Source organism: Dendropsophus ebraccatus, chromosome 11, assembly GCF_027789765.1.
Source record: "Dendropsophus ebraccatus isolate aDenEbr1 chromosome 11, aDenEbr1.pat, whole genome shotgun sequence".
Classification (NCBI taxonomy): domain Eukaryota; kingdom Metazoa; phylum Chordata; class Amphibia; order Anura; family Hylidae; genus Dendropsophus; species Dendropsophus ebraccatus.
This window is the reverse complement of record NC_091464.1, coordinates 34,581,950-34,604,142: the sequence shown is the minus strand read 5'-3', so window position 1 is coordinate 34,604,142 and position 22,193 is coordinate 34,581,950. Positions and strand designations below refer to the sequence as shown.

General features: G+C 41.4%; 1 protein-coding gene and 1 long non-coding RNA gene across 2 annotated transcripts in view; one reads left to right on the top strand and one right to left on the bottom strand.

The window, feature by feature from the left end:
• Window positions 1-3,351, top strand: part of LOC138767174 (uncharacterized) — a 48,363-nt gene extending 45,012 nt beyond the window's left edge. The window contains exon 4 of the long non-coding RNA XR_011358773.1: window positions 3,066-3,351. This is a non-coding gene — a long non-coding RNA (uncharacterized lncRNA). The remainder of the gene's footprint in view (window positions 1-3,065) is intronic.
• The window catches only part of P2RY8 (P2Y receptor family member 8), a 40,899-nt gene that overhangs the window by 15,576 nt on the left and 3,130 nt on the right, over window positions 1-22,193 (bottom strand). Inside the window, exons 2-3 of the mRNA XM_069944490.1 lie at window positions 21,644-21,740; window positions 11,089-11,173 (exon numbers count right to left, since the gene is read on the bottom strand). The gene's annotated coding sequence lies outside the window, so the exon portion shown is untranslated. The remainder of the gene's footprint in view (window positions 1-11,088; window positions 11,174-21,643; window positions 21,741-22,193) is intronic.

Genomic DNA, 22,193 nt, shown 5'->3' with positions numbered 1-22,193 from the left:
TATATCTGAAAAAAAAAAAATCTAATAAATAAAGATGTTTTATACTAAGTTACCAATAAAAACTGAAATGAGCCCTCGCACAGCTGTAACAGTAACTTGCAGCACAGTTGTTGCTCTATATATAAATATCTTTTTTGTCCTGCCAATAATACAGACATGATTATTATCCACACGTCTGTTTCTGGCAGATATGGCATGAGATAACCCTGCTTACAGTTTTTTTTAGATTTCGGTCTACAGCAGTTATGCATCTCTTTAGGAACATTATCAAAAAGATAGAGGCTTAATTTAGTAATTGTAAATGTTCTTTTTTGTAATCTCATTGAGAGAGCTGTTATGTGTTAAGGGGTTGTGGAAACCAGACAACCCCTAGTGAGGACCCGACAACCCCTAGTGAGGACCCGACAACCCCTAGTGAGAACCTGACAACCCCTAGTGAGGACCCGACAACCCCAAGTGAGGACCTGACAACCACTAGTAGATATCTGCTTGGGGCCTCCCTTAAAAAAATAAATTTCACAACTAAATCTTAGGCTAGGTTCACACTGTGTTTTTGCTGTCCGCTATATATTATTATATAGCAGACAGCAAAATTTAATATATATATACATATTTAAACATAATGAACCAAATACAGTCAAATGGGTCAAACACAGAGTGAACCTAGCCTAACTAGTCGCTTCATATTGTTTTTCTATAAATTATTCTTTTTCCCATAAAATACAGTATTTCTTACAGAAAGAAGAAAATGGGTAATCCCCAAGAAGCCAGTAGTGTTTAGAAGACACTTTAGGTAAAAGAAAAAATAGCAATATGTAACTGTATACAACATTAAGCAAGTTTTAAGTAAGAATTCAAAAGTCAAGGGTGCCCAGCGTTTATAATGTTCCAGGGAATTCAATCACCTTACATGTTTAACCCTCCCAAGACCATGGGTCATTGATGCCTCAATGCCAAAGCTTCAGCTTATGGGATCATAATGATATCATAAGCTAAAGTCCCTAGCTCTGCCCCCTCCCCTCTGTCCCCTGCCACTGTTAGAAGCCTGTAACAGTGGCAGGGGAGAGAGGGAAGCGGGCAGAGCTCCCTCGACAACCTTACCTTCCTCCCTTACCCACCGGCCTCCGTAGCCTGAGGCTTCCGAAGTCCATTGTAACCATCGGGGCTCTACGATCACATCGCAGAGCCCCGATGGTTACCAGACAGAGAATTTTGCCTCTGTAGAGGGAGAATTCTCTGTCTGAAACCCTATAGATGCTTCTGCTCTAGTACTGACAGTTGCAGCCGGTCCCCGACTATCACTGACAGCTGGGACCCGCCGCGGGTGAAACAGGCACAGCTACCGTGCCTGTGCCATCCTTTATCGGAAATTAACATTGCTGCAGCCTCGGCTTAGGAGTTAATTTTCACTGCAATGGTGGGAGGGGGTTAAGCATGGTCATCAGGTTACCCTATCTCGGGAATGGTGAACCTTCAGCCGTTTGGCTGTCTAGGAATGATGGGAATTGTAGTTTTGCAACTGCTGGAGGGCCGAAGGTTTCTTATCCCTGCCCTATCTGAACTGAAGCAGATGTTATCACTATGGAGACGTTATTACCATAGCTCTTTTGTGAGAAGGTACTTTATACCCAAGTATCTATTATAACTATTAGAATGCATCATGAATAACTGTATGCTCCTGTAAGGCAATGTTTGCAGCCTTACTTTCCACTGAGGGTTCGGTTAGGATTTTTCCTTATTTTTGATGGCACAAATGGCAATTAATGAATCTAGATTTGTATAGAAAAGATGACAAAAAACTCAATGGAGACTGGTCAAATGCCAGTTAAAGGTGTTGACCACTTCATAGTAAAATTGCTAAGTGTACAGTATAAGTAAGTACAGTGGTACCTTGGTTTAAGAGTAACTTGGTTTAAGAGCGTTTTGGTTTAAGAGCTCACAGTTTTTCAAAATTGTGACTTGGTTTAAGAGCATTGCTTTGGTTTAAGAGCTCCCTGTGCTGGGTGGGGGCGCGAGTAGGGGAGGGGCATGGTCTGCATAGCGAGGTCTACAGCACTGTACTCTGACCCAGGACCTTTCCCTCACCTTCCAAATCATAGCAGATCCACTTCAGGCTGGGGCTTACATCAGAGGACAGTACTGTGGAGGTAATCTCTCCATAGCTGTAACCTGTCTCTCCCCGGACAGAGAGTGCTGCATGTATGTGCCCACATCTGCCCTGCTCATGCCTTCATGCTCCCTGCAGTCTCTGTCAGCCCTTGTGTTTCCCATCCTCTCCATTCCTGTACAGTAACTTATAATATCACATATTCTGCTCTTTCTGAATGTTTGTTTCATTTGTTTTACATGTTATTCAGAATAATAAATCATTATTTTGGGGTGTGGAACCAATTGTCTGCGTTTCTATGATTTCCTATGGGAAAATTTGCTTTGGTTTAAGAGTGGATTTGGATTACAAGCACGGTCCCGGAACGAATTATGCTCGTAATCCAAGGCACCACTGTATACTCACTGTATATACTGACAGCAGCTCCCTGTGTACCTCATAGAGCTAATATCAGACTCCCCTCCTGCAGGCTGTGCTGCCCTGCTCTATGGTGTTTTTGTCCATAAGATGGCCGACAGGGAGAAGCATGTGACCATGCCCCGCCCCCAGTGTCCACCACTGAGCCTATATATGCCTATAGTGGACACTGGGGATCGGGACATGCTCCTCCATGTTGGCCATCTTATGGACAGAAACACCACAGAGCAGGACAGCGCAGCCTGGAGGAGGGGAGTCTGATATTAGCTCTATGAGGTACATAGGGAGCTACTGTTAGTAACGGCAGTGAGTACACTTACTAATACTGTACACTGAGAAATTTTACTAAAAAGTGGCAAACCCCTTTAATTTCAAGCAGGCCCACTGGTCACCATCCAAATCTCCATATGATGGATCCAGTCACTAAACAGAAGCCCTTTTGCCGGTACATATAGAGTGTATATAGAGGATAAACATTATTTATGGTACTGAGTAGAAAAAAAAATGCTAAGCGTATTAACACTTTGCCTTAATGTTTCAGGAAGTAAAAGCTACCAGTACTTCACAGGAACTGTAACACTACAACAGGAGGTTGCCACAATGCTGTAAGATCAGACCAGCGATAACATCATAAACAGCTCAGATTAGAGCTGCCCACCTGGTTTTATAATCTATTAACACCAGGGCACTATATTCTAGGGGTAGAGTGTATTGGGGCAAACTTTCCAATACTCCCCCACAGCACCCTGTACTGCACTATACTGTAATGCACTATACTGTACAGCTGATTTTAAGGGCTCAAAGGGGAAAGAACATATATAGCTGCCACATTTTATTTATATTGATTTGTTCAGTAGAATTGTTTGCATGAATTTCAATTACATACTTCCTGTTCTGTAGAAATTACAAAGAATTTGCTTGTTTTTTTTTCTAATTTTCTTACTATCTATATTTTAAAACAATCCTGAAATTTTCACGTTTTTAATCTGACCACAAAGCCTAAAGCCAACCTGACACTACCTCTTCTGCATAAAAACAGTTTGCAGAAGAGTCCTCCTTATCATTACAGATGAGCTCAGCCTACCCCTCCCTGTAGAAGGACCTACGCACAGGTCAAAAAGCATGTCCAGAAACCTCTCCCATTCATGTCAGTGAGTCAGCTCCAAACCATCCATGTTGTAAAACATATCTCTAAGTGCTTTAAAAAAAAAAACACAGTTCAGGCAAGATGTCTTCCCCTTATAATAATTAATAAATAAAAATCGGAAAATGGAAAGATTTTAGAATTTTTTTTTACACATTTTAGTATGTTCACACTGTGTAAAAAAAAAAAGGCGTCCGAATTTTCTGAATTGTAATTAAAGTCAATGGAATGATGGCCGCCCAATACACGTAGTTAAATAACGGACACTGTGCAGATGGCAAAATGATGTTCATGAGAATTATTCACGGACGTTATTTTGCAAACAACAAACATTATTTTTAGTTTAGTTTTTGTTTTACCAGCAGCCATCACTGTAATTGACAGTTAGGGACGTCATTTGGTACTCAAAACGACAGACATCATTTCAAGGGGAAAAAATGGGCAAAACAAAATATCATGTGAACATAGCCTCTGGCTGTAATCAGTAAAAAAAATACAGGAGGCCATACGTTCACTTTAAGTACTATAAGTACTTAGTGCATTGACATTTGGCTATGTAAAGGCCAAAAGGTCTAGACTAGTCTGCTCTTTCACTGGAAGCAGCAGCAGCATTTTGTTACCTCTGCATGTACAAGAAATGCAGATCTCAGACAAAATGATTGAGTAACTGAGTAAACACAGGATTTGGAAAATTCCCCAGATTGAACATGTCAAAAGTCCAGAATTCTTTATAGAGGTTGTAGTGCTGTTTTTGTGATACACAACTGACCTACACTGTAAAATCCTATTGACTTTTGCAGCTTCTGCTTGGTATTAAGTACTACTACTACCATACTAAATGGGGGAAAATTGCTAAATATATTATATTTTGGATAATAGCTCTTTGGGGCTATGATTTATAATTTGATCACAGAATACATTTTTGGATTTAACTTTGCATGGTGACGATAAAACACACAGATCCCATGGCATACAAAGTGACCGCCAATAATACTATACTGTCATTATAATAAAGAATATTCTGGTCAGTGAAATGATCCATGCCAGAAGAAATTATTATTTTTAGTTCCCTGTACATGGCAAATGTGTGTGTGTGTGTGTGTGTGTGTGTGTGTGTGTGTGTATATATATATATATATATATATATATATATATATATATATATATATATTGTAGGACTAAAGGCCTCCCAAGACCTGAAATAAAGTAAATGTCTAGACTACTTGATTTAAGTTTTAGTATAAGGGTGTGTTCACATGTACCAGAATGGCAGAAGATGTCACACTGTAAGTTCTGCAGCAAGGTTTGCTGTGACTCCTGGCATTGTCAATTTGAATAGGTTTACATAGAATAGGAATTTGCACTCCGCTGTGAGTATCTAAAGCCCCACCCCCCTTAACTAACCCCGGACCGGTGAATACTTTACCCGTTTGCGCTCCAGCTTGTTTCTTTGGCTCTTAGCTCCCTGATATCCCACTCAGCCAATCAGAGGGTGCGGCAGTGCACTGTTTGGCTGTGCAGGGCGTCGGGGATCTGGGAGCCACAGAAACGGGTAAAGTATTCACCGATCTGCGGCAGGTTATGGGGGATGGTGCTTTACATACTCACAGCAGAATGAAATCTATCAAACTGACAGTGACGGAATCACAGCGGAACTCGCAGTGTCAGATCCACCGTGATTCCGGTACGTGTGAACCCACCCTAAAAAGACATGGTCTGCTTGATAGCGTTTAAAGGGGTAGTTCACAAAAAATGTTTTGCTTTCAAATCAACTGGTGCCAGAAAGTGGCAGAGATTTGTATTTTACTTCTATTAAAACAAAACAAAACAAAAAAACTCATGCAGAAAGTGGTGCTCTTTCCAGTCTGGACATCAGGAGATGGGATTTGCTACTGCTCTGAGCAGTTCCTTACATGGACAGAGGTGGCAGCAGAGAGCACTGGAAAGAAAACACAACTTCCTGCAGGACTTACAGCGGCTGATAAGTATGGGAAGACTTGAGATTTTTTAATAGAAGTAAATTACAAATCTTTGGCACTTTCTTGAACCAGTTAATTTGAAAGAAAACATTTTTTGCTGACCTACCCCTTTAATGTAATCTACAATAAAGCCTAAATTGTACATCCTAATATTGAATGACGAATTGTGTTTTCATCTCTGTTCACAATGTACCCTGCCCCTCCGTATATTCTTGTAGCAGTGGTGAGGTGGTCTGGACTGTATTTTTTCTTGTAACTGTATAATATAAGTTACAAAAGAATACAGGGACTTTCACAAATTGATGGAAACAATGCTGCATACCAGTTTCAGTGTATGTAAGCAGCTGCCAGCATCCTATCACCTACTTCTGGTTTTGTGGTAGAAAAAAAACTTGGTTCTGCTTGAGAAAAACATAACCACTACAGATGGTAGATGATGTATACCCCCTTCCTTATAAACAATGTGAAAGCACAATATTTCCAGTTCCTTAGTAAAACTAAATCTTTTTGAAAAAGTATATTATATCAGCTTGTTGATTAAAGGGAGGGTCCAATAAATACCCTGCTGGCAGTGTCAGACTGGGGTATCTGGAGCCCACCAGAGGAAATGATCCTGGGGGCCCACCAATGAAGAATAGAGATGAGCGAACCGGATTCGGGTTCGAGTTGATCCGAAGCCGATCGTTCGGCATTTGATTAGCTGGGGCTGCTGAACTTGGATAAAGCTCTAAGGTTGTCTGGAAAACATGGATACAGCCAATGACTATATCCATGATTTCCACATAGCCTTAGGGCTTTATCCAACTTCAGCAGCCACCGCTAATCAAATGCCGAAAGTTCGGGTTCAGATCGACTCGAGCATGCTCGGGGTTCGCTTATCTCTAATGAAGAACCAGTGAGAACTAACATGTCAGTCAATGTTTGTGCAGGTTTTAAAGCTGGGGGCCCACCGGGGAATCCTTCGGTCCTCTGGTGGGCCAGTCCGACACTGCTTGCTGGTATATGCCTAGAATATGTTATCAGGGGAGGCCGGTCCACTGTGATCTCAATCATAGCGATAAAGTAGCAGCAGCAATGGAAGGAAAGCCATGCCCACATTATCTTCTGCCAGCTAGTTTTAGAGATCGAGTAGACAGCCGGAGACTACAGTATATCTGCTGAGCACTGTTGCCATTATTTGCCTGTTTGGACTCCATGCGGCTCGTTGCTGACTGCAGTTACATTGTGCAGATGGCGATGTTAAGATTTTTGCCTTTTCTTATTTTTTTTTCTTTTAGAATAAAAGTTAAAAGCGTATATGGCCTTGCCTTTTCTTATTAGGTCGGACTTTCCATTCAGAAATCTAGATAGACTCTAGAGAGTCAACAACCATGTAGTCTAAAAAGGTAGTACAATATTAATATTTAACAGGAGAGGAAAGAATGTCTCTTTAAAGTGTGCCTTCCACTCTATGCTCACGCGCTGTATGAGACCGGTCATTCCGTGACCCAGCCCGGTCACGGAACAGCCGGTCTCATTAAAGGGAACCTGTCACCCGGGATTCCGGCGCTGAGCCCGCCCGACCCCCCCCCCCCCCCCCCGGTGCACCCCCGGGTACTTACCTTTTGCTGCTAGTCCCGCTCCTGGTCCCGGCCCCAGTACGGAGATATCGACGCCGGAAGGTGAGCGAGCACTGTATGCAAATTACATGAGATGAGTCCGATGCCCATAGAGAATGACTGGAGCCGTCATTCTCTATGGCCGCCGGACTCATCTCTGGAGCGTGTGCACACGGCTGCCGACGTCGATATCTCCGTCCTGGGACCGGGTCCAGGAGCAGGACTTGCAGCAAAGGGTAAGTATCTGGGGCTGCAGCGGGGGGTCGGGCAAGCTCAGCGTCAGAATGCCTGGTGACAGGTTCCCTTTAAAGATCTCTAGTGCCGCAGAGTTCTGATGCGGGCGCATCCGTGCGCACCCGCATCAGAACTCCCCACTGCACACTATGGAGCGTGCGGCTGGAGCCACTTGCACCATAGTGTGCACTGACAGGGTTCTCTGCGACCGGTATTTAATGAGTAGCAGCTGCAGAAAACTGACATGTCAGTTTTCTACGGCACCGCTGGGGATCCCGGCTGGAGCGTATACTATGTGTATACGTTCCGACCAGGATTCCATAGAAGAAAAGGTAACGTATATTTTCGTATTAAGCATGGTCGTTGTTGCAATCGGCAACAACGGCCGTACTTTTACAAAAATATACATTCTGTGAACATAGCCTTAAAGTGTATCTGTCGTTATAACTTTCAAAACCTACATCAACAGATGTGATATAAAGCATGTTTGCAATTTACTTTTGTTTTGTTTTTTTGTTTTTTAGTTATCATGGAAAACATGGCACTTCCTTTATTTAGAGTCTAAACATAGGAAGTCCAGCGTTTCCCAGGTTATCTGTGCTCACAGAGAAGGCAGTTATGTGATTGATGGACACATTGAGCCGTGACACTGTGCAGGCCAGACTTTATCTGTTTGGTCTCTTTTTTTTCAACCAGCACAAGACTAAAAAGCTGCCTTCAGGAGACTGGACCTGGATACAAGTAAGTATAGCTTTGTTATACAGCTGCCCTCAGGAGACTGGACCTGGATACAGTAAGTATAGCTTTTTTATACAGCTCCCTTCAGGAGACTGGACCTGGATTCAGTAAGTATAGCTTTGTTATACAGTTGCCTTCAGGATACTGGACCTGGATACAGTAAGTATAGCTTTATTATACAGCTTCCTTCAGGAGACTGGACCTGGATACAAATAAGTATAGCTTTGCTTTAACACATAAGGGGGAAAAAAGAATAATAATAATGAATGTAAATTGCAAACTTGCTTTATATCACATTGCCTGCTTATTTAGAATTTGAAAGTTATAACAACTGGACGGCTTGACTTGTTTTTTTGCTTTGTTTTAATACATGTAATCAGCAAATGTGTTTAACTTTTACAAACAGGAAATAGTTGCCATTGCTTGCCATATTGTACAGTGAAGCTCCACCACAGTCATCCTTTCTGTAAGACTGCTAGCCCGCATTGCTGTTGCACACATATATAGACTCACCACTCATAAACAACACAGACCACCTGTATAAATCAGTGCAGATTCTGCTGTAATCTGGAGAGAATTGTTTTAAAGTCAGAAAGTTATACAGATTTGTAATTTGCTTATATCTAAAAAGTTCAAGTCTTCCAGTAATTATCAGCTGCTGTATGCCCTGCATGTAGTAATGTATTCTTTCTAGTCTGACACAGTGCTCTCTGCTGCTGCCTCTGTCCGTGACTGGAACCGTCCAGAGCAGGAAAGATTTTCTATGTGGATTTGCTACTGCTCTTGACAGTTCCTAACATGGACAGAGGTGGCAGCAGAGAGCACTGTGTCAGACCGGAAATAACATTCCACTTTCTGTAGGACATACAGCAGCTGGTAAGTACTGGAAGACTGGAGTTTTTTTCAAATAGAAGTAATTTATAAAACTTTAACTTTCTGACATCAGTTGCAAACAAAGTTTTCCTCCAGAGTACCCCTCTAACAGCATATACTGAGATGTTTTTAGGTTGACCACTGGAGTAAATAGCTGAATAACATGCTACATATATCTGTAAAACATAAAATTGTATTGTTTTTTTTAGAACAATAAAAAAAAATAATAATAATTATATATATATATATATATATATATATATATATATATATATATACACACTACCGTTCAAAAGTTTGGGGTCACATTAAAATGTCCTTATTTTTGAAGGAAAAGCACTGTACTTTTCAATGAAGATAACTTTAAACTAGTCCTAACTTTAAACAAATACACTCTATACATTGCTAATGTGGTAAATGACTATTCTAGCTGCAAATATCTGGTTTTTGGTGCAATATCTACATAGGTGTATAGAGGCCCATTTCCAGCACTCCAGTGTTCTAATGGTACAATGTGTTTGCTCATTGGCTCAGAAGGCTAATTGATGATTAGAAAACCCTTGTGCAATCATGTTCACACATCTGAAAACAGTCTAGCTCGTTACAGAAGCTACAAAACTGACCTTCCTTTGAGCAGATTGTGTTTCTGGAGCATCACATTTGTGGGGTCAATTAAACGCTCAAAATGGCCAGAAAAAGAGAACTTTCAACTGAAACTAGACAGTCTATTCTTGTTCTTAGAAATGAAGGCTATTCCATGTGAGAAATTGCTAAAAAATTGAAAATTTCCTACAACGGTGTGTACTACTCCCTTCAGAAGACAGCACAAACAGGCTCTAACCAGAGTAGAAAAAGAAGTGGGAGGCCGCATTGCACAACTAAGCAAGAAGATAAGCACATTAGAGTCTCTAGTTTGAGAAACAGACGCCTCACCGGTCCCCAACTGGCATCTTCATTAAATAGTACCCGCAAAACACCAGTGTCAACATCTACAGTGAAGAGGCGGCTTCAGGATTTTGGGCTTCAGGGCAGAGTGGCAAACAAAAAGCCATATCTGAGACTGGCCAATAAAAGAAAAAGATTATGATGGGGAAAAGAACACAGACATTGGACAGAGGAAGACTGGAAAAAAGTGTTGTGGACAGATGAATCCAAGTTTGAGGTGTTTGGATCACAAAGAAGAACGTTTGTGAGACGCAGAACAAATGAAAAGATGCTGGAAGAATGCCTGACGCCATCTGTTAAGCATGGTGGAGGTAATGGGATTGTCTGGGGTTGCTTTGGTGCTGGTAAGGTGGGAGATTTGTACAGGAAAAAAGGGATTCTGAATAAGGAAGGCTATCACTCAATTTTGCAACGCCATGCCATACCCAGTGGACAGCGCTTGATTGGAGCCAATTTCATCCTACAACAGGACAATGACCCTAAACACACCTCCAAATTGTGCAAGAACTATTTACAGCAGAAGCAGGCAGCTGGTATTCTATCGGTAATGGAGTGGCCAGCGCAGTCACCAGATCTGAACCCCATTAAGCTGTTGTGGGAGCAGCTTGACCGTATGGTACGCCAGAAGTGCCTATCCAACCAATCCAACTTGTGGGAGCTGCTTCTAAAAGCGTGGGGTGCAATTTCTCCAGCCTACCTCAACAGATTAATAGCTAGAATGCCAAAGGTGTGCAATGCTGTAATTGCTGCAAAAGGAGGATTCTTTGACGAAAGCAAAGTTTGATGTAAAAACAATGTTATTTCAAATACAAATCATTATTTCTAACCTTGTCAATGTCTTGACTCTATTTTCTATTCATTTCACAACGTATGGTGGTGAATTAGAGTGACTTTTCATGGAAAACACAAAATTGTTTGGGTGACCCCAAACTTTTGAACGGTAGTGTATACACACACACACACACATATATATATATATATATATATATATATATATATATATATATATATATACACAGTATTTGTATCAAATCTTATAATTTTAGCATTTACCTTTACTGTAACATTGTTCTTTTGCGTCTTTTCTTGCAGTGGTCTGTTTTCTCATCAGGGGAATATATACTTCTGTTATAAACTCCTGTAAAATGTAATCAGTCTGATTATTGTTCACACTTCAATAATTGAAATCAGCAGTTTCAGAAGTCAAGATCATGTGACCTGTGCCACCATAGAAAGTAATTAGGAACTTGAGGCAGCTGTGCATGTGACAATAATTTTGCGAGGTTTGTTGAAGTACAAACAGGATGTCTTGTGCCTTGGTTACAAAACACGTAGGATGGCTAACCAACGTAAACCATCTGTAATTTCTGCTCTGTACTGCCGTAATGAGCAGCTGTGGCACTGGCTTTACTTAGAAACTCGTATTGTGTGTCCAAAAGAAAGAAGAGGAGCAATGTATTCAACTGTGTTATGAGGGGCAAGTAACAATAATAATTCTCTTTCATTTGTCACAGGCTGTGAAAGCCAAGAATCAGTATGATATCCATACAGCGATGTGCTACTTGCTTCTGGTGTCTCATGGACATGAACAAGCTCAAAATATAGTATCCACCATCAGCATCCATGATCAGCAATAACTTTTGCATGTTTAACCACCTAGGTGCCACAGTCTACAGTGACCATGAGATCTAAGTCATTAGACAGGGGCGAGCCCCCTATTACCCTATCAGTCCCCACAGGGTGTACTAGGTGAGCTGAGGGGAAGCATTCAGTATTGGCATGCGAAATCTCTTTCACTCGTTTATTCTTCTACATCCTATGACCTGTTTGTATTTTGAATACCCCCCCTACTTTTTTTTTTTTTTTACAATAAAGTGAGTGCCACGTTTATTTCCTTGACACCTGTGTTCTAAAATAATACACCCACCAGAAAAGATGGACAGCTTTTGTCAATAATGCTGCTAATATTACCAGGCACATGGCTACTGCTACAATTAGGACTAGCTTAAGTCCAGCAACATTTTTTATTAAAGTATTGTATTGCCCCCCAAAAGTTATACAAATCACCAATATACACTTATTATGGAAAATGCTTAAAAAGTGTTTTTATCCCTGCACTTACTACTGCATCATGGCTTCACTTTCTGGATAACATGGTGATGTCACGACCCGACTCCCAGAGCTGTGCGGGCTGTGGCTGCTGGAGAGGATGACATCGTCGTGACATCACCATTTTTTCCAGGAAGTGACATCACCATTTTATCCAGGAAGTGAAGCCTTGATGCAGTAGTAAGTGCAGGGAAAAAAGCCCTTTATAAGCATTTCCCGTAATAAGTGAATATTGGTGATTTGTATAACTTTTGGGGGGCAATACAATACTATAATAAAAATTTTCACCAGACTTCTCCTTTAAGTCAAATTAAACAGAATGCTGGCACAGCGCCGTACAGTGGTTACTCTATCCTGGGCCTCAGTGCGGTCCAAATGCAGTTTGCCGCCACCAGCATTTAGTCGAGAATGACCCAAACTTAAAAACAATAGCAGAGAGAGAACTCTTTTTCTTATCGACAAAACAGAAAGATGGGTGAAAGACTGGCATCCCCTGGTCCAGACGTAAAAGGCAGTATGTGGTTAAGTAAAGCTCTCCCTAAGAGCAACTTTCGTTGTGGGCAGTGTTCAGTCTGCGACGTCATCGCTGCATAGGCCCTGCCCCCTCGGCAGGCATTGGTTTGGGCCGACCTAGAAGGGGTGGGGCTAAGTGGCGCTTCGGTCGAGAAGCCCCGCCCAGATGGCACAATCCGTAGATGATAAAAGATCACTTTTAAATGGAACAAGCACCATGAGGTATATTATAAAATAAGGTAAGAAATCTGCCAAATTTACCCATTACACCTGTTTGGAGAAGTCATAATGCAAAAAGGGGGTGACAGTGTCACTTTAAATGTTTAGGTCTAAGGCTATGTTCACACTTCGTATTAGACCGGCCGTTCTCTGCCATACTGGCTGGATGATCTTTCTGGCCGTAGTGTTCTGATGCGGGCGTGCGCTGATGCCTTGCCACTGCACACTTGCCTTGCCTTGAACTTGCCACTGCACACAATGAAGCAAGCGGCCGGAGCCACTCGCTTCATTGTGTGAACTGACAGGGTTCCTACGCCCGCATTTCACTGAATTGCAGCCGCAGAAAACTGACATGTCAGTTATTTGCGGGCCTGTATGGGATCCCAGCCAGAGCGTATACAATGTGTACACGCTCCGGCCGGGATCCCATTAAAGTAGAGGCAGTGTTCACAGGCGCATAAAGTACGGCCGTTGTTGCTGATGGCAACAATGGCCGTACTTTTACATAGTGTGAACATAGCCTTAAAATTGTACAGAACAGAGATGGAGGCGATGATCAACACAAGAGGCTCTTTGGGTTATCCAGACTATTGCTATGGAGTGTCCATGTGTCTTTTTTATTTTATGTGTTCTTATTTCCCTACTAAAGTCTTGCCACATGCTGCGGTTACATACTTACTTGTATATATTGTATGTGTTTATATTATGCAATTTTGCCACAATGTAATATGTTGAAGTGGGTGTGACTTGTGTGTTACATGAGTTACTCTGGTCATGTAATCTTTGTGAAACAGAAGAAGCATGGTGACACGAAATGGCTGTTTCTGATGATCTGTAGAGCGCACGTTTATGCCTTGCCTATATGTCCTAATAAATATTTGTTTTACTGAGTTAGTGAGTGCCATTATATCTTCTTTACTTATTGCAATTAGGACTAGGCCTGGGCATATTGCTGATGCTACTTGTACTGGGCAGAGGCATAGGGCTAGTGCCCATAGTGCCGATACTGGACCTGGTACAAACATCCCTATTGACAGACGACATGGCAGGGGTTGCTTCCATACCCGTCCTTCCCCACCATTTAGTTTACAATACATTTTTACTTGAAAGTTTGAAAACCCTGTATTCACATTTTACTTTACAAATGACTAACACCAAAAAAGCACTATCCTGCTTAATATTCAGATTAAAAAAAATGGGTGACATTTATCAAACTGGTGGAACACGGAACTGGCTCAGTTGCCCCTAGCAACCAATCAGATTCTACTTTTTATTCTTCACAGACTCTTTGGAAAATGAAAGGTGGAATCTGATTGGTTGCTAGGGGCAACTGAGCCAATTCTAGTTTACACCATGTTTGATAAATCTCCCCCTATGTGCAAAAGTGACACAAAACCCAAAGGGAAAAAAATGGCACAGTTTGTTGTCTACGTCAGTAACCTAAACAAGAAACTGTCAACAATGGGATGGAATGAGCAGACTTATCAGGAGAAGGAGGCAAGTTTGCAAAATCAATGTATCTGCAAAAATATTTAACTATATAGGTTTAGATGGGAATACCCCTTTACTAAATGTGCATATAGACACCGGCAGGCATCTGATACCAAAATGGATAATCAACTCTTTTTTTAAATCTTAAAATGCAGACAAAGCTAACTTGTAGTTGTTAGTTACCATGGATAACATAGGGCTCTTAGACAGTTATTGCTGAGTTTGGGTTGGCATCCAACTAATTCAGTCCGAACTAAACTAATTAAAAAAAAAAAAAAACGAAACTTTACCCATGTGCTATATTTTAAAAAATTGTATCACCAAATTCAATTTTAAATTCCGAAAAATTAAAATGCTGTGTTATTTATTCTGATGGTAAACACGTACACATGTCACTCAATAGAAAACCCAGAATATGGCAATAGAAAGCAAATTTAGAAAAGACATAATGAAAACTATAAAAAATCCTTACTGATCTTTGTCTATAACCTTTTGACACGTGTCCATTTATGAACTTTGGGTAGAAATTTTCCTTTATCTTTAAAAATAAACCATAGCATCAGGCTAGATGGGACAAAACTACTACTGTCTGGATTGAGAAGAAAATACTGGGCTGTGTCATACAGAAAGTGTTAAAGAAAAGACATTGATTTAATTTCTGAAACATTATACAAAAGATATATTGTTGTTAGAATAAGTTGTGTTTATATGAATTGTCCCTTGAACTGAGGCCAGTCCTAGGGGCATGAAATAGGGAGTGGGAAAAAAATACTAGAGCTAGTGCTTAGCTAGGAACAAGCCAAATGGATCAAGGCTACAAAACCCAGAACCGTATGATGATCCTGAAGGTCGCCTATGGCAGCGGCCACATGTGCCTATCATCTGACTGTATGAAATAGTGTATTATTTGCCAAGCGCTCGTCTAGCCATTAGTCAGACAGTTGTAATCAGATGTTTCATATAGAAGAGACACACCCTGGAGATTGGGTGCCGAAGCAAAGCATCTGGAGTGCTAAGGCTAATTTTAGAAATATTCATAGAACTTGTGTTAACATTCTGACCCAGATCACCCAGTTTTGTATTTTGCTGTTATTCTGACCACCCTTATAAAATGCCCAGTACTGAGCCCTAGTGCTGCTGGACAAATGTATCTGCAGCTTAACTTTTACCTCTGTCATGCCTTTTACCATGCAGGCAAAAGGATGCTGGTTGACCTCAAGGAGATCAACCAAAACACTGCAGAGACACCATCACGTGTCTCAACGTCAGTGTATTCTAGAACATTGCCCCCTGGAAAATCAAATATGCAAAAAAACACTGCAGAGACACCATCACGTGTCTCGATGTCAGTGAACTAGCCAGACCTTCCTCCGGGAAACCACCTAAGCAAGGTACCAACCACAGACAGCAGTTTCAGGGTTTTTGCCCCTCATCAGTGTGGAGTAGGTTTCTGGCTAGCGGGAGCAATGACTAGTAAGTGAATGCAAAAGAACGCTGGTTGACCTCAGAGAGATCAACCAAAACACCGCAGAGACACCATCACGTGTCTCAACGTCAGTGTATTCTAGAACATTGCCCCCTGGGAGGAAGGTCTGGCTAGTTCACTGACGTTGAGACACGTGATGGTGTCTCTGCAGTGTTTTGGTTGATCTCCCTGAGGTCAACCAGCGTCCTTTTGCATGCACTTACTAGTCATTGCTCCCACTAGCCAGTAACCTACTCCACACTGATGAGGGGCAAAAACCCCGAAACAGCTGTCTGTGGATGGATACCTTGCTTAGGTGGTTTCCTTAATAGGAGACATTCCTTGGCTTGGTTGTTCCTTTCCGGAGGAAGGTCTGGCTAGTTCAGTGACGTTGAGACACATGATGGTGTAACTGCAGTGTTCTTTTGCATATTTTACCATGCAGGAGCGTAGCTACCAGTGTAGCAGCCATAGCAGCTGCTATGGGGCCCGCAGCATGAGGGGGCCCCATGGCCTGCTCCTGCAGTACACTTGGGCCCCCGAGCTGTCATCATTTGCAGCACCCAGTGATTGAGCAAGCCTCCCGGGATCTGCAAATGTCCCTTTAAGTGAAAGCATTTTGGGCGAGTGCTTGCAGTTATGACTACACTTGACAGCTTAGTGCTCAGTCGGGAAGGGGGGGGGCAGTCAAATGTTTGCTATGGGGCCCAGCCATTTCTAGTTACGCCCCTGTTACCATGTATTCGTAAAGTTATTGGATTTTTTAGACAAGGGTCCTATTAGACAAAGTAATATTTAACGATTACGATAAACAATTGCAAACAATCACTTTTGGAAATGTCCCTAAAATCGTTCACTATAACACACAGAATGATAGCCCCTAGTTACAATAATTACTGCAAATGTTTACTCTTTCTGATCACAGCAAAAGAATGAACAAAGTGTACAATTAGCGAATTATTTTCGATAATTTTATGGTCAGCTTAAAAGATGCGATCAACACATGAACGGTTTTTCGATCTTTGCCTGCATTCACACGAAATGCTTATCATTTAAATTCCAACAGTATAACAATTTTTTTAAAAATATTCATCCTGTGTAATAGGACCCTAACACCTAGGATCCCAGCCAGTGGTATATTTACTCTAGAGGGAAAATGCAATATGTTTAGTTAGTAGAGATGAGCGAACCTGGAGCATGCTCGAGTCGATCCGAACCCGAACTTTAAGCATTTGATTGGCGGTGGCTGCTGAACTTGGATAAAGCCCTAAGGCTATGTGGAAAACATGGATATAGTCATTGGCTGTATCCATGTTTTCCAGACAACCTTAGAGCTTTATCCAAGTTCAGCAGCCCCAGCTCATCAAATACCGTACGTTCGGGTTCGGATCGACTGAAACCCGAACCCGATTCGCTCATCTCTATTAGTTACCTCTAGTAATTTGCTTGTGCTGGGCTTTAAAGTGACTCGGTAACCACCATCCGACCCCACCATCCGTTTGATGAGAGTAAAACTTTACCGTTCGTGTGTGCTCAGTGTCTTGGCTAGAGCAAAAAATCATCTTTTAAACTTGCAGCACTGTGTCATACTGGCATGGCCTAGAGTGTCTATGCCCCAGGTCTGCCACACCTCTTCTTTCTTCCTCCCCACCTTCCTTATCATTAGGAATGGCCCCAGGCAGGGTTCCTATTGACCTGTCTAAAAAGTGTACGTGTGCCATAACAACACAGGTGCACTGTGTGCTAACTAAAGGCCATATGGGAACACAGCCAAATGGTCTTAAATAATAAGCTGGTCATTAAAGATTTCCCACAGCAATCAGCTGCAATCTGTGGGGAAACTTGGCAATAAATGTATAGTTTTAAATCCAATACCATGAATATACAGTTTACAAGTTTCTGCTGATCCAGTGACAATACTCTGATGTTCCCTGATGATCTTCGTTTACAAGTTAAGCCACAATCTATGTGCGTAACATGTGCTGCGGACCAGATTAACTGATCTCCCGGCATCATATATCATTATGATGCCAGGAGCACCGGCACTGTACTGACACAGGAGGCATGTATAATGATGCATGATGTCAGGAGCATTGTGAATCCTGTCCACAGCACAGTGAGTGAATGCAGCCTTAGCAGCAAGTGCAGCTACAGCCAATCTCGGTCCTTAGCAGTCAGGTATCACAGACATCACTGAATAGTGCTGAGTCATGATAACAATAAGATGGCATGTGAGGTCAGTCACTGCAAGCGGTGTTCACATGATGTCAGTTTGTAAACAAAGACTGCCAGTGTTCTATGGATTATCAGTGCTGAATTGGCATTACACAGAACTACAGATTGCCTCCAGAGCTCTTTTTATCCCCTTCATATGTGTTAAAATAATGGATTGTGCCTACCTTCCTTCACAGATAAAATAGTTGCAGTCATCTAACCAACAATTAAGATTTATGAAGGTGAATTTAAAGTACCATAGAGTGACATACGGCACTAGAGATTAGCATCCTATTACACGGAGCGATTTTTAACGATTAACAACTAACAATAAACGATCGCAAACGAGATTGTTTATCGTTAACCTGAAATCGTTCACCATATGACACAGAACGATAGTCGTTAGATACGTTACTTTGATTGTGTATTCCTTCTGATCCCAGCAAAACAATGAACAATGAGCAATTACACTGAACGATTAGTAAACATATGAGGAACTTGAGTGAACGAATGTGAAATTACAGCAAACAATTAACGATAATTTTAGGTTCAGATCTAAATCAACGATCAACGACATTCGAACGATTTTTTGATCGTTGCCTGCTATTAAACAGAACGATTATCGTTTAAATTTGAACGATATAACGTTTTTTTGCATGATAATCATCCTATGTAATAGGGCCCTTACTGTAAGTTCGGATTTGCAAGCGTCGAGTGGTCAGCATTTGACTCCCAGTGGTTGGACAAGATGAATGCAGCCCTAGGGTTGACTGGAAAATACGCTTTTTTAACTTATCCCCCATACTGTGCACCTCTCTTCACTGAACAACACATTTGAATAAAGGTGTTGTCATATACCACCAAACCATGTCCAAATGACATCCTTTTGGCATACAAATGGTAAAGTCCAAACCCCCAAAACTTTCCCAGCTATTTTCTTTTGCAGGTTTTGGTTACATTATCATTATTCTACGTGTGTGACCGATTTTTCTTGGATTTTGCCACAGGTTTGTTGCACCCATTTTCCATAATAATATAAGGTTTGTTCACACACCCAGGGGCAGATTACCTTTACGATAGGCCCCGGGCTGTTCATGAAGCATGCCCCCCCCCACCTTTACCCCACTGTAACTATAGCAGCACTAGCATGGTGTTTATGCTACAAGATAGATAATGTCAAGATGCCCTGATTTGTGCAAAATTGCTGTAAAAGAGCAGAGAGTTTCCTGTGGTCAGGAGACAATATACCACTGACAGTATAAGTCTATTTGGGCAGCCATGGGCCCCCAGGAGCTTAGGGCTGTGGGATATCGCCCAAAACTGACCTAATATAATCCACTACTGCACATGCCATATAATAAAGGTGAAATGATGCCCTATGAACAGTATGTGTAATAGGGTTATGAAGGAGGAGATCTATCAAACATGGTGTATAGTGAAACTGGCTCAGTTGCCCCTAGCAACCAATCAGATTCCACTCTTCATTCCTCACAGACTCTTTGGAAAATGAAAGGTGGAATCTGATTGGTTGCTAGGGGCAACTGAGCCAGTTTCATAGATCCTAATGAATTAAGTTGTTCCCCAGTTACAGCAACAGCCTAATTCAAATTGCCTTTATTTCCAACAAGATGGGGCCCCTCCACATTATTCAAGAGTAGTCAGCGAGTATCTTGATGAAACATTTCCTAATAAAAGGATTGGTCGGATTCACCAGACTTGACCCCAATGGATTTTTTTTTTTTGGGGGGGGGGGGGGGAATACTCAAGGACAGAGTTTATTGTCGATAACCGAAATGTTTTTGTGATTTGAAAGATTACATAAGAGATTACATAAGACTTGTGCAGAAATGTTTGTCGAAGCATAAGAGGCAGACTTCAAAGCTGTGCAAATTTTGATGGAAAACTGAACACCTGCGTTCATATAATGTAACCCCTTAAGGATGGCGGGCATACATGTACGCCCTGCCGGGGGGGGGGGGGGGGGGCGCTCTAACGTGAGCTCAGGAGCTGAGCTCACTTTAGAGCTGGTGAGGTCCGGCTGCTATCAGCAGCCAGGCCCTCACCCTCAACACCTTAAACACCGTGGAGTTTAGGTGTAAGTGACAGGAGCATCTCCTGTAAAAAAAAGTGTAAAAAAAAAATCAATAAAACTTAAAAAAAATGTCCCAAAGCCTCTCCGCCAATTAAAGTGAAAATCACCCCCTTCCCATTTTCTACATAAAACACATAAAAATAATAAAGTTAATTAACATATAATGTACCGTAGCATGCATAATTGGCCGATCTATTAAAATAAAACAATATTTTTCCCACGCAGTGAACGTTGTGATCAAAAAGCGGTAAAAAAAACCTGCAAGGATTGCTTTTTTTTAATTACATTTTAGGTATGAAAAAAATAATAAAAAGTACACCTGCTCCTGAAAAAAACAAGTCCTAACATGGCCCTGTAGGTGGAAAAATGAAAGAGTTATAGGTCTTAGAATGCGAAGAGGAAAAAACAAAAATGCAAAAGTGTCCTTAAAGAGAACCAATCATGGCCGAAATTCAAAATTTTTTTTTTTGCTAATTAGCTGTACATTTAAATTTTATTAATATTTGCAAATGCACTTAATTATTTTTATAACTGTATTTTTGAGATATACACACTTTACTTAGCTCCCGTCATGCAGAGCGGCAGCAATGCTGGGGGCGCCGCCATATTGATGACGTCACTTTGCATTCCACCGCTGGAAAGCAAGTGACTAAATTAAGATGGCGGCACCCGGCAGCGGACAAGAGGATTGGGTAAAGTATAAGATACAGACTGCAAAGGCAGTCTGTATCTTCATAAATAGACAAAATGAAGATACAGACTGCCTTTGCAGTCTGTATCTTATACTTTACCTCATCCTCTTGTTCGGTACAGCAAGGCCGGCCGCCGCCATCTTGAATACGTCACTTGCGTTCCAGCAGTGGAACGCAAAGTGACGTCATCAAGATGGCGGCACCGGCCTTGCTCCACCGGAACAAGTGGATTAGGTAAAGTATAAGATACAGACTGCAAATGCAGTCTGTATCTTCATAAATAGACTTCATAAAGATACAGACTGCATTTGCAGTCTGTATCTTATACTTTACCTACTCCTTTGTTCCGATGCAGTAATGCCGGCCGCCGCCATCTTGATGAGGTCACGCTGGAACGCACGTGCGTTCCAGCGTGACGTCATCAAGATGGCGGCGCCCCGGCATTACTACACCGAAGAAGAGGATTAGGTAAAGAATAAGATACAGACTGCAAAGGCAGTCTGTATCTTCAGGAATAGACTTAGGGAGAGAGGACCTTTATTAATAGGGACAGTGATTTTTAGGTGATAGGTTCTCTTTAAGGCCATTTCAGGCTCTGTCCTTAAGGGGTTAAGGGCTTTTGTATTATTGTTCAAAATAAAATGTAATTGTCAATGTTATGTTCGTATTAGTAAATATAATTGTATATATAATCAAAATAAACGTTATATTTTTTTTATTTATTTATTTTTGACCACACCATATAAATATACTCTTTTAATACAGAGACAAGGTAGCAATGTAGCAATGTTATCCCCCCCCCCCCACCCTTACCTTATTCCCTAATGCATCTGATGTCACATTAGGGTTGTTTTCCCATGTCTCGCGGTTGCATGCTCACTGTATAATAAAAGGCTATGTTGATGGAGACCTGCCAATAAATAAATAATAAATAAATCAGCTAATATACTATATATTTACAATGATTTTCATCTCACAAAATTACATCTGTGCTAAGATATAAACATTTTAGGTTGTATTATTATATTGTTTTCTTGCCTCAATATTGTAGTTATGGCAATTACAGAACATGATGAGGTATACCAGCCGCAGCAGGCTTTAGGACCATGTGGGATCCCGGCTTGAAAAGGGCGCAGGTGTCCGATAAACCACAGATTAAAGCGGTTGTTTCATGGAAAGGATATTTATTAGGGTCACGACGCGTTTCGGCCGCCAAGTAAAAGGTGGCCTTTCTCAAGTTTTACAAAACACTTGTTTTGTAAAACTTGAGAAAGGCCACCTTTTACTTGGCGGCCGAAACGCGTCGTGACCCTAATAAATATCCTTTCCATGAAACAACCGCTTTAATCTGTGGTTTATCGGA